Genomic DNA, 12,008 nt, shown 5'->3' on the forward strand with positions numbered 1-12,008 from the left:
TCTGCCAACTACACACACTCTATAATCCAGTGGTTCTTAGCCTAAACCATCCATGCCTAGGTCATCACCTGACTAGGCGGTTCCTCAGCAATGCCCACCATGAGGGGCTTGGATTTTTAGAGAAAGGCGACGACGGAAGTTCCGGGAGCGAGGCGGTACACGACGTACCCAGGTTCACGTCCCCGCGGTGGAGGATCGCTACGTCCTGCTAGCAATCCAGTATATGAATATATATGTACAGGGGGCCGCCATAGGCGGAGTAGTTGTATCTAGTCTAATTCTAGTCCGCGGGTTGCGGTTTCTAGGCGTGTCACCTCTATAATTATGTTTCTGATTATGCGTGTCCTAAAGGGTGCCCTTGTCTAGCTTTATATATCAGCCAAGCTAGGGTTTACAAGAGTCCTAGTAGGATTCGTATTGGAGTCTTCTTTCCTTGTAGTCCAAGTTGAGGTGCGTGCAGGTCCATCTTGTCGAGTCCTTGTGCTGGTCCAGCTTCATAGTTTGCACCGGGTATGGTAATGTCGAGTACCCGAAGGGTTATGCCCACGTCAGTAGCCCCCGAGTGTCTGGCCGAAGTGAAGCTTCGGGCAGGGACTAAAGTTGTCTTCACCGAATGTCTTGATCATCTGTTGAATCTTGTGCTTGATGTAGAGTCGAAGTTGCTTTACGTCGGGTGCGCGAAGCGCTCCCGATGGGAGTAGCCCCGAGTCTATGGGCGGATGCTTGCGACCACGCATAGACTCAAGTTGTACTACTCGAAGATCTTGATTGTTGATGCCGACGTCTTTTTCTTTGTTGGCGAGGTTGCCATATTTTTTTATCGGGTGCGCGACTAGCGCTCCCGATGGGAGTAGCCCCCGAGCCTGTAGATAAATATGAAATAGTTATGTATAGGGTGTAAAAAATGCTAAGTCAAATACCGTACACGTCCTCGAGTTCCGAGAACATGATGCTGATGACTCTGATGATGTCATCGATAGAGGAGTTGATGATTTGGAAGATGGCCCAGAGGAGCCGATGATTTGGATGATGGTCCAGAGAAGCCGATGATTTGGATGATGGCTCAGAGAAGCCGATGATTTGGATGGTGGTCCATAGGAGCCGATGATTTGGATGATGGCCCATAGGAGCCGATGATTCGGATGATACCCAGGGGGAGCCGATGATTGGGATGATAGCCCAGAGGAGCCGATGATTGGGATGATGGCCTGATACGCGTAAAGCACACGCCCGTTGGGAACCCCAAGTGGAAGGTGTGATGCGTACAGCAGCAAGTTTCCCTCAGAAAGAAACCAAGGTTGTCGAACCAGTAGGAGTCAAGAAGCACGTGAAGGTTGTTGGTGGCGGAGTGTAGTGCGGCGCAACACCAGGGATTCCGGCGCCAACGTGGAACCTGCACAGCACAATCAAAGTACTTTGCCCCAACGTAACAGTGAGGTTGTCAATCTCACCGGCTTGCTGTAAACAAAGGATTAGATGTATAGTGTGGATGATGATGATTGTTTGCGAAGAACGAGTAAAGAACAATTGCAGTAGATTGTATTTCAGATGTAAAGAATAGGACCGGGGTCCACAGTTCACTAGTGGTGTCTCTCCCATAAGATAAACAGATGTTGGGTGAACAAATTACAGTTGGGCAATTGACAAATAAAGAAGGCATAACAATTCACATACATATATCATGATGAGTACTATGAGATTTAATCAGGGCATTACGACAAAGTACATAGACCGCTATCCAGCATGCATCTATGCCTAAAAAGTCCACCTTCGGGTTATCATCCGAACCCCTTCCGGTATTAAGTTGCAAACAACGGACAATTGCATTAAGTATGGTGCGTAATGTAATCAACACAAATATCCTTAGACAAAGCATCAATGTTTTATCCCTAGTGGCAACAGACACATCCACAACCTTAGAACTTTACGTCACTCGTCCCGATTTAATGGAGTCATGAACCCACTATCGAGCATAAATACTCCCTCTTGGAGTCACAAGTATCAACTTGGCCGAGCCTCTACTAGCAACGGAGAGCATGCAAGAACATAAATAACATATATGATAGATTGATAATCAACTTGACATAGTATTCAATATTCATCGGATCCCAACAAACACAACATGTAGCATTACAAATAGATGATCTTGATCATGATAGGCAGCTCACAAGATCTAACATGATAGCACAATGAGGAGAAGACAACCATCTAGCTACTGCTATGGACCCATAGTCCAGGGGTGGACTACTCACACATCGATCCGGAGGCGATCATGGCGATGAAGAGACCTCCGGGAGATGATTCCCCTCTCCGACAGGGTGCCGGAGGCGATCTCCTGAATCCCCCGAGATGGGATTGGCGGCGGCGTCTCTGGAAGGTTTTCCGTATCGTGGCTCTCGGTACTGGAGGTTTCGCGACGAAGACTTTAAGTAGGCGGAAGGGCAGGTCAAGGGGCATCACGAGGGGCCCACACGCTAGGCCGGCGCGACCAGGGCTTGGGCCGCGCCGCCCTGTTGTGTGGCCACCTCGTGGCCCCACTTCGTATCCTCTTCGGTCTTCTGGAAGCTTCGTGGAAAAATAGGACCCTGGGCGTTGATTTCGTCCAATTCCGAGAATATTTCCTTACTAGAATTTCTGAAACCAAAAACAGCGAGAAAACAACAATCGGCTCTTCGGCATCTCGTCAATAGGTTAGTGCCGGAAAATGCATAAATATGACATATAATGTGTATAAAACATGTGAGTATCATCAATAAAGTAGCATGGAACATAAGAAATTATAGATACGTTTGAGACGTATCAAGCATACCCAAGCTTAGTTCCTACTCGCCCTCGAGTAGGTAAACGATAACAAAGATAATTTCGAAGTGACATGCTATCATAATCTTGATCATACTATTGTAAGCATATGAGATGAATGCAGCGATTCGAAGCAATGATGAAGATAATGAGTAAACAAATGAATCATATAGCAAAGACTTTTCATGAATAATACTTTCAAGACAAGCATCAATAAGACTTGCATAAGAGTTACTCATAAAGCAATAAATTCAAAGTAAAGGCATTGAAGCAACACAAAGGAAGATATAAGTTTCAGCGGTTGCTTTCAACTTCAACATGTATATCTCATGGATAATTGTCAACACAAAGTAATATAACAAGTGCAATAAGTAAACATGTAAGAATCAATGCACACGAGTTGACACAAGTGTTTGCTTCGGGATAGAAAGAATAGGTAAACTGACTCAACAATAAAGTAGAAGATAGGCCCTTCGCAGAGAGGAAGCATGGATTACTATATTTGTGCTAGAGCTTTTTATTTTGAAAACAAGAAACAATTTTGTCAACGGTAGTAATAAAGCATATGTGTTATGTATAAGATATCTTATAAGTTGCAAGCCTCATGCATAGTATACCAATAGTGCTCGCACCTTGTCCTAATTAGCTTGGATTAACACGGATTATCATTGCATAGCATATGTTTCAACCAAGTGTCACAAAGGGGTACCTCTATGCCGCATGTACAAAGGTCTAAGGAGAAAGCTCGCATTGGATTTCTCGCTTTTGATTATTCTCAACTTAGACATCCATACCGGGACAACATAGACAACAGATAATGGACTCCTCTTTAATGCATAAGCATTCAACAACAGTTAAAATTCTCATAAGAGATTGAGGATTGATTGTCCAAACTGAAACTTCCACCATGAATCATGGCTTTAGTTAGCGGTCCAATGTTCTTCTCTAACAGTATGCATACTCAAACCATTTGATCATGAAAATCGCCCTTACTTCAGACAAGACGAACATGCATAGCAACTCACATGATATTCAACAAAGGTAAAAGTTGATGGCGTCCCCAGAAACATGGTTACCGCTCAACAAGCAACTTATTAAGAAATAAGACACATAAGTACATATTTTTCACCACAATAGTTTTTAAGGCTATTTGTCCCATGAGCTATATATTGCAAAGATAAAGAATAGAATTTTTAAGGGTAGCACTCAAGTAATTTACTTTGGAATGGCGGGGAAATACCATGTGGTAGGTAGGTATGGTGGACACAAATAGCATAGTATTTGGCTCAAGGATTTGGATGCACGAGAAGAATTCCTCTCAATACAAGGCTAGGCTAGCAAGGTTGTTTGAAGCAAACTCAAGTATAAAAGGTGCAGCAAAGCTCACATATGAACATATTGTAACTATTATAAGTACATTGTCTCCTTGTTGTTCAAACACCTTAACCAGAAAATATCTAGACTCTAGAGATCAATCATGCAAACCAAATTTTAACAAGCTCTATGTAGTTATTCATTAATGGGTACAAGGTACATGATGCAAGAGCTTAAACATGATCTATATGAGCACAACAATTTCCAAGTATCACATTATTCAAGACATTAAACCATTTACCACATGCGGCATTTTCCGTTTCCAACCATATAACAATGAATGAAATAGTCCAACTTTCGCAATGAACATTAAAGATAAAGCTAAGAACATATGTGTTCATACGAAACAGCGGAGCGTGTCTCTCTCCCAAACAAAGAATGCTAGGATCCGATTTTATTCAAACAAAAACAAAAATAAAAACAAACAGACGCTCCAAGTAAAGCACATAAGATGTGACGGAATAAAAATATAGTTTCACTAGAGGTGACTCGATAAGTTGTCGATGAAGAAGGGATGCCTTGGGCATCCCCAAGCTTAGACGGTTGAGTCTTCTTAAAATATGCGAGGATGAACCACGGGGGCATCCCCAAGCTTTGCCTTTTCACTCTTCTTGATCATATTGTATCATCCTCCTCTCTTGACCCTTGAAAACTTCCTCCACACCAAACTCAAAACAAACTCATTAGAGGGTCAGTGCATAATTCATATATTCAGAGGTGACATAATCATTCTTCACACTTGGACATTGCACAGACCTACTGAAAGTTAATGGAACAAAGAAATCCATCAAACATAGCAAAACAGGCAATGCGAAATAAAAGGCAGAATCTATCAAAACAGAACAGTCCGTAAAGACGAATTTTTTTGAGGCACCAGACTTGCTCAGATGAAAATTCCCAAATTGAATGAAAGTTGCGTACTTATCTGAGGATCACGCACGTAAATTGGCAGATTTTTATAAATTTTCTACAGAGACTACTGCTCAAATTCGTGACAGCAAGAAATATGTTTCTGCGCAGCAATCCAAATCTAGTATTGACTTTACTATCGAAGATTTTACTTGGCACAACAATGCAATAAAATAAAGATAAGGAGAGGTTGCTACAGTAGTAACAACTTCCAAGACTCAAATATAAAACAAAGTGCAGAAGTAAAATAATGGGTTGTCTCCCATAAGCGCTTTTCTTTAACGCCTTTCAGCTAGGCGCAGAAAGTGTGTATCAAGTATTATCAAGAGATGAAGCATCAACATCATAATTGGTTCTAATAATAGAATCATAAGGTAACTTCATTCTCTTTCTAGGGAAGTGTTCCATACCTTTCTTGAGAGGAAATTGATATTTAATATTACCTTCCTTCATATCAATGGTAGCACCAACAGTTCGAAGAAAAGGTCTTCCCGATATAATGGGACAAGATGCATTTCATTCAATATCCAAGACAACAAAATCAACGGGGACAAGGTTATTGTTAACCATAATACGAACATTATCAATCCTCCCCAAAGGTTTCTTTATAGCATTATCAGCAAGATTAACATCCAAATAACAATTTTTCAATGGTGGCAAGTCAAGCATATCATAAATTTTCTTAGGCATAACAGAAATACTTGCACCAAGATCACATAAAGCATTAAAATCAAAATCATTGACCCTCATCTTAATGATGGGCTCCCAACCATCTTCCAACTTCCTAGGAATATAGGTTTCAAGTTTTAGTTTCTCTTCTCTAGCTTTTATGAGAGCATTTGTAATATGTTTTGTAAAGGCCAAATTTATAGCACTATCATTGGAACTTTTAGCAAGTTTTTGTAAGAACTTTATAACTTCAGAGATGTGACAATCATCAAAATCTAAATCATTATGACCTACAGCAATGGGATCATTGTCCCCAACATTTTGAAAAATTTCAGCAGTTTTATCAGTTTCAGCAATTTTAGCAGTTTCAGGCAATTTTGCACGCTTTGCACTAGGAGTAGAAACATTGCCAACACCAATTATTTTACCATTGATAGTAGGAGGTGTAGCAACATGTGAAGCATTATTATTACTAGTGGTGGTAATATTCCAAACTTTAGCTACATTATTCTCTTTAGCTAGTTTTTCATTTTCTTCTCTTTCCCACCTAGCATGCAATTCAGCCATCAATCTAATATTCTCATTAATTAGAACTTGGATGGCATTTGCTGTAGCAAATGACTTAATACCTTTATCTTCATTAGGCATAACTTTCAATTTTAAAAGATCAACATCAGCAGCAAGACGATCAACCTTAGAAGCAAGAATATCAACTTTACCAAGCTTTTCTTCAACAGATTTGTTAAAAGCAGTTTGTGTACTAATAAATTCTTTAAGCATGACTTCAAGACCAGAGGGTACACTTCTATTATTGTTGTAAGAATTTCCATAAGAATTACCATAACCATTACCATTATTAGAAAGATATGGCCTATAGTTGTTACCAGAATTATTCCTATAAGCATTGTTGTTGAAATTATTTTTTTTAATGAAGTTCACATCAACATGTTCTTCTTGGGCAACCAATGAAGCTAAAGGAACATTATTAGGATCAAAATTAGATCTACCATTAACAAGCATAGACATAATCACATCAATCTTATCACTCAAAGAGGAGGTTTCTTCAACAGAATTTATCTTCTTACCTTGTGGAGCCCTTTCAGTGTGCCATTCAGAGTAGTTGATCATCATATCATCAAGAAGTTTTGTTGCGGCGCCCAAAGTGATGGACATAAAAGTACCTCCAGCAGCTGAATCCAATAGGTTCCTCGAAGAAAAATTCAATCCTGCATAAAAGGTTTGGATGATCATCCAAGTAGTTAGTCCATGGGTAGGGCAATTCTTTACCAAAGATTTCATTCTTTCCCATGCTTGGGCAACATGCTCATTATCCAATTGCTTAAAATTCATTATGCTACTTCTCAAAGATATAATTTTAGCAGGAGGATAATATCTACCAATGAAAGCATCTTTACATTTAGTCCATAAATCAATACTATTTTTAGGCGAAGATAGCAACCAATCTTTAGCTCTTCCTCTTAAGGATAAAGGAAACAATTTCAATTTTATAATGTCACCATCTACATCCTTATACTTTTGCATTTCACATAATTCAACAAAATTATTAAGATGGGCAGCAGCATCATCAGAACTAACACCAGAAAATTGCTCTCTCATAACAAGATTTAGTAAAGCAGGTTTAATTTCATAAAATTCTGTTGTAGTAGCAGGTGGAGCAATAGGTGTGCATAGGAAATCATTATTATTTGTGCTAGTGAAGTCACACAACTTAGTATTCTCAGGAGTACCCATTTTAGCAGTAATAAAAATAAGTAAAGCAAACTAAATAAAGTAAATGCAAGTAACTAATTTTTTTGTGTTTTTGATATAAAGAATACAAACAAGACAGTAAATTAAGTAAAAGCAAGTAACTATTTTTTTTTGTATTTTTGATATAGAGAAAGCAAACAAAGCAGTAAATAAAGTAAGGTAAAGCAAGACAAAAACAAAGTAAAGAGATTGGATGTGGGAGACTCCCCTTGCAGCATGTCTTGATCTCCCCGGCAACGGCGCCAGAAAAATTGCTTGATGGCGCGTGAGACACACGTCTGTTGGGAACCCCAAGAGGAAAGTGTGATACATACAGCAGCAAGTTTTCCCTCAGTAAGAAACCAAGGTTATCGAACCAGTGGGAGATGAAGGCCACGTGAAGGTTGTTGGTGAAGGAGTGTAGTGCGACGCAACACCAGGGATTCGGCGCCAACGTGGAACCTGCACAACACAATCAAAATACTTTTCCCCAACTTAACGGTGAGGTTTTCAATCTCTCCGGCTTGCTGTAAACAAAGGATTAAACGTATGGTGTGGAGAATGATGTTTGTTTGCAAAGAACAGACGGAGAAACGAGTTTGCAGTACATTGTATTTCAGATGTAAAAGAATGGACCGGGCTCCACAGTTCACTAGTGGTGTCTCTCCAATAAGAAATAGCATGTTGGGTGAACAAATTACAGTTGGGCAATTGACAAATAGAGAGGGCATAACAATGCACATACATATCATGATGACTACTACGAGATTTAATTAGGGCATTACGACAAAGTACATAGAACGCTATCCAGCATGCATCTATGCCTAAAAAGTCCGCCTTCAGATTAGCATCCGCACCCCTTCCAGTATTAAGTTGCAAACAACAGACAATTGCATTAAGTATGGTGCGTAATGTAATCAACACAAATATCCTTAGACAAAGTATTGATGTTTTATCCCTAGTGGCAACGACACATCCACAACCTTAGAACTTTATGTCACTTGTCCCGGATTCAATGGAGGCATGAACCCACTATCGAGCATAAATACTCCCTCTTGGAGTCACAAGTATCAACTTGGCCAGAGCCTCTACTAGCAACGGAGAGCATGCAAGAACATAAACAACACATATATGATAGATTGATAATCAACTTGACATAGTATTCCATATTCATCGGATCCCAACAAACACAATATGTAGCATTACAAATAGACGATCTTGATCATGATAGGCAGCTCACAAGATCTAACATGATAGCACAAGAGGAGAAGACAACCATCTACCTACTGCTATGGACCCATAGTCCAAGGATGAACTACTCACACATCAATCCGGAGGCGATCATGGTGATGTAGTCCTCCGGTGATGATTCCCCTCTCCGGCAGGGTGCCGGAGGCGATCTCCTGAATCCCCCGAGATGGGATTGGCGGCGGCGGCGTCTCTGGAACTTTTCTCGTATCGTGGCTCTCGGTAATAGGGTTTTCGCGACGGAGAGTATAAGTAGGCGGAAGGGCAGAGTCGGAGGAGGCATGGGGGACCCACACCATAGGGCGGCGCGGGCCCCCCTTGGCCGCGCCGCCTTGTGGTGTCGGCGCCTCGTGGCCCCACTTCGTATCCTCTTCGGTCTTCTAAAAGCTCCGTGGAAAAATAAGACCCTGGGCGTTTGTTTCGTCCAATTCCGAGAATATTTCCTGTGTAGGATTTCTGAAACTAAAAACAGCACAAAACAGGAACTGACGTTTCGGCATCTCGTTAATAGGTTAGTGCTGGAAAATACATAAAAATGATGTAAAGTGTGTATAAAACATGTGAGTATTGCCATAAAACTAGCATGGAACATAAGAAATTATAGATATGTTTGAGACGTATCATGGATCCGCGCCATCAAGAGGGATTTCCTCGACGTCGCACCAATCAAGCGCGTATGCTTGGAGTGTGATTTCACCGACCCTCGCGAGGGTAGAGATAATCAGCGCGTCTATGTCCTTCAACTCTCGATGGTGACCAAGAATTTGGTTTTTCAAATTTGTTGGGCTGATGAAGTGCCACAACTTCTCAAGGATTTCTTGCAGGACACGTAGCATGGTGAACACGAAGCATGAATATATATCTAACACATCATTTAAACAAGCAGAAAATATAGATTTCCAAACATGAATATTGCTAATATATATCTCGCACAACATAACCAGCATAATAACAAGCTGGACATGGAAGCATATTCAATATATATATATGACCACATATAGGTACATGTATCGGTGTAGAATTTGGAAGCATGGTAACATATAAGCATCAGTTTGTTTGTACGCAGCGTAAGACAATCTATGTAGAAGCATACAAAATTAAAATTAAAATATGACAACGGTTCACGTCAATTGTACAAAATATGTACAAACTTCATCATCATAGGTGCATAATTCTTCACACATGAAGCATGAATACGAATCCCACACAGCAAAACAAGAATTACATGGAAGCAGTAAATTTCTAATATTACCAAAAAATTATGACTAGTATTGTACAAAAACTAGCCGATGCACTATATGACCACAAATTGGTTATGATTCGGCTGGAAAATTGGTTTAAGGGCATCTCCAGCGGCGCGACGCAAACGGACGCTCAGCGACCGTTTTCGTCCGCCGTGACCGGAAATCCGTCTGGGGCCTGCTCCAGCGGGGCGACGCAAAGTGATCGGGCCATCCGCGGAGACGCAAACCTGGCCCAAATATGCGCTAGGTTTGCGTCTCCGCGGACGCTCGGCGGTCGCGCGGAGCGTCCTCCATTTCTTACCCGGTCCCGCATGTCAGGGACAGCGAAATCGACCGCTTTGATTTGCTTCTTTTTCCCCGTCTTTGCTGCCCTAGTGCGACGCCACCACCCCAACCCCACCCGCCGCCGTCCCGCCGCAGCACCGCAGAAGTCGCCGTCGGCTCTGTTCTTGCCGCGCGGGAGAGCAGGATCGTACTCGGGCTTGGCTCCGCCGCGTACCTGCCGGCTATTTTTGGGCGAAACGCTCCTGGTTGCGCCGCCCTTCCGCGCCGCCCACGACCTGTTCGGTCCATTGCGTCTGTAGGTTTCTTACTCATGTTTTTGGCGCTATTGTGCGCGGCCATTGATCCGCAGTTTGGAATAACTATCTTATTTTCATGTAGATTTTTAAAAATTTAAATGTAATAACTATGACTTCGTTGATTTCCTTATTTTGTTGTTTGGAAACTTCATAAATTGATGCAAACGCGGAAATGCGTCGGGCCGCTGGAGCCACCCCAGGTGCAAACGGACGCGCGGACAAAAATGGTCTGTCTCGCGTCCGCCGCGCGATGGAAACGGACATTTCGGACGTCCAAAATGCGTCGCGCCGCTGGAGATGCCCTAACATATCCAAATGCTAGAGGACTACAAAGACTTACTGCTCATAAATTTCAGAAACACACATATGGAGACCTACATCAAGCTATTACCTTCTCAGATCGCGTAGCCAATGACCGTACTGAGATGGTGATAGTAAACGGTGGAAGTAGCCTCCGGCAGATTGAGCCCGGAAGGCATGCCTGCTGCCGCCAAGTCGGGTACTCCTCTATCCTTGTTTAGCTATTCGTTCCCTCTTTTCTCCTCTTTTTTTTGCTCGTTGGTGTGATGATTTGGTTGTTTGTGGTGTTGCGGGTGGGGCGGTAGCTTATAGAGATGTGTAGGGGGAGCGCGGATTTTTGCAAAAAGGCATCAATAGGTGGATGCTTTGGTCGGCGACTGTGATAGGGGTTCGATTCCATGGAGAGTTTTTAGTCTAAGTGTTGGCGTGGTGGATGCATGTTTCGGCGCCGGAGCTTGGTAATTAGCCCTCAGTTTTCATGATTTAGGGGTGGTGAATGCTCTCCTCAGCTTCGTTGATAGCGATTTCGTTCTCATTTCGTTGTTTTGTGGTCTTAGTGGTTTAGTTCCTAGTGTTAAACATTATAATTTGTTTAGGGTTCGGCTTGGTGTGGTAGCATATTGATTAGATCACCGTTCAAGTTTGAAGAGGCCTCGGTAAAGAATCGTACAAAAGAAGATGCCGCATGTGTTCATCATGTTCTTGCCGTGGCGAATAAAAATATGGGGATCCAATGCACTGGAGCACGTAAAAAGGAGGAGTTCTCCCGTGGTCCCCGCGTTGGCGATCACGGGCAGCACCAGCCGGAGTTCTCTCGTGGTCCAACAACGAAACTGAAAGATGCTACGGAATATACGATCAACTTTTGCTGTTTTAGGAAAGTGTGTGGTCCCCGTGCCCGACTTAAAGCGAAAAGACAACCTAGTCGGAGCGACTTCGTTTTAATGGGAATCGAGGTCGACCTAGATGTAGCAAAGTCCATATATAATAATACTCCCTCCGACTCATATTATTTGATGCTAAAATAGTTGTATCTACAATTAAAATGGGTTGCCCTAGCTAGCGCTCGAGCGCTAGGGAGGGAATGAGCGCTCAGTTTTCAACAAAAAAAAATTCTATTTTTGGCAAAATTTGG

The sequence above is a fragment of the Lolium rigidum genome, chromosome 5 (genome assembly GCF_022539505.1).
Source record: "Lolium rigidum isolate FL_2022 chromosome 5, APGP_CSIRO_Lrig_0.1, whole genome shotgun sequence".
NCBI classification, from domain to species: Eukaryota; Viridiplantae; Streptophyta; class Magnoliopsida; order Poales; family Poaceae; genus Lolium; species Lolium rigidum.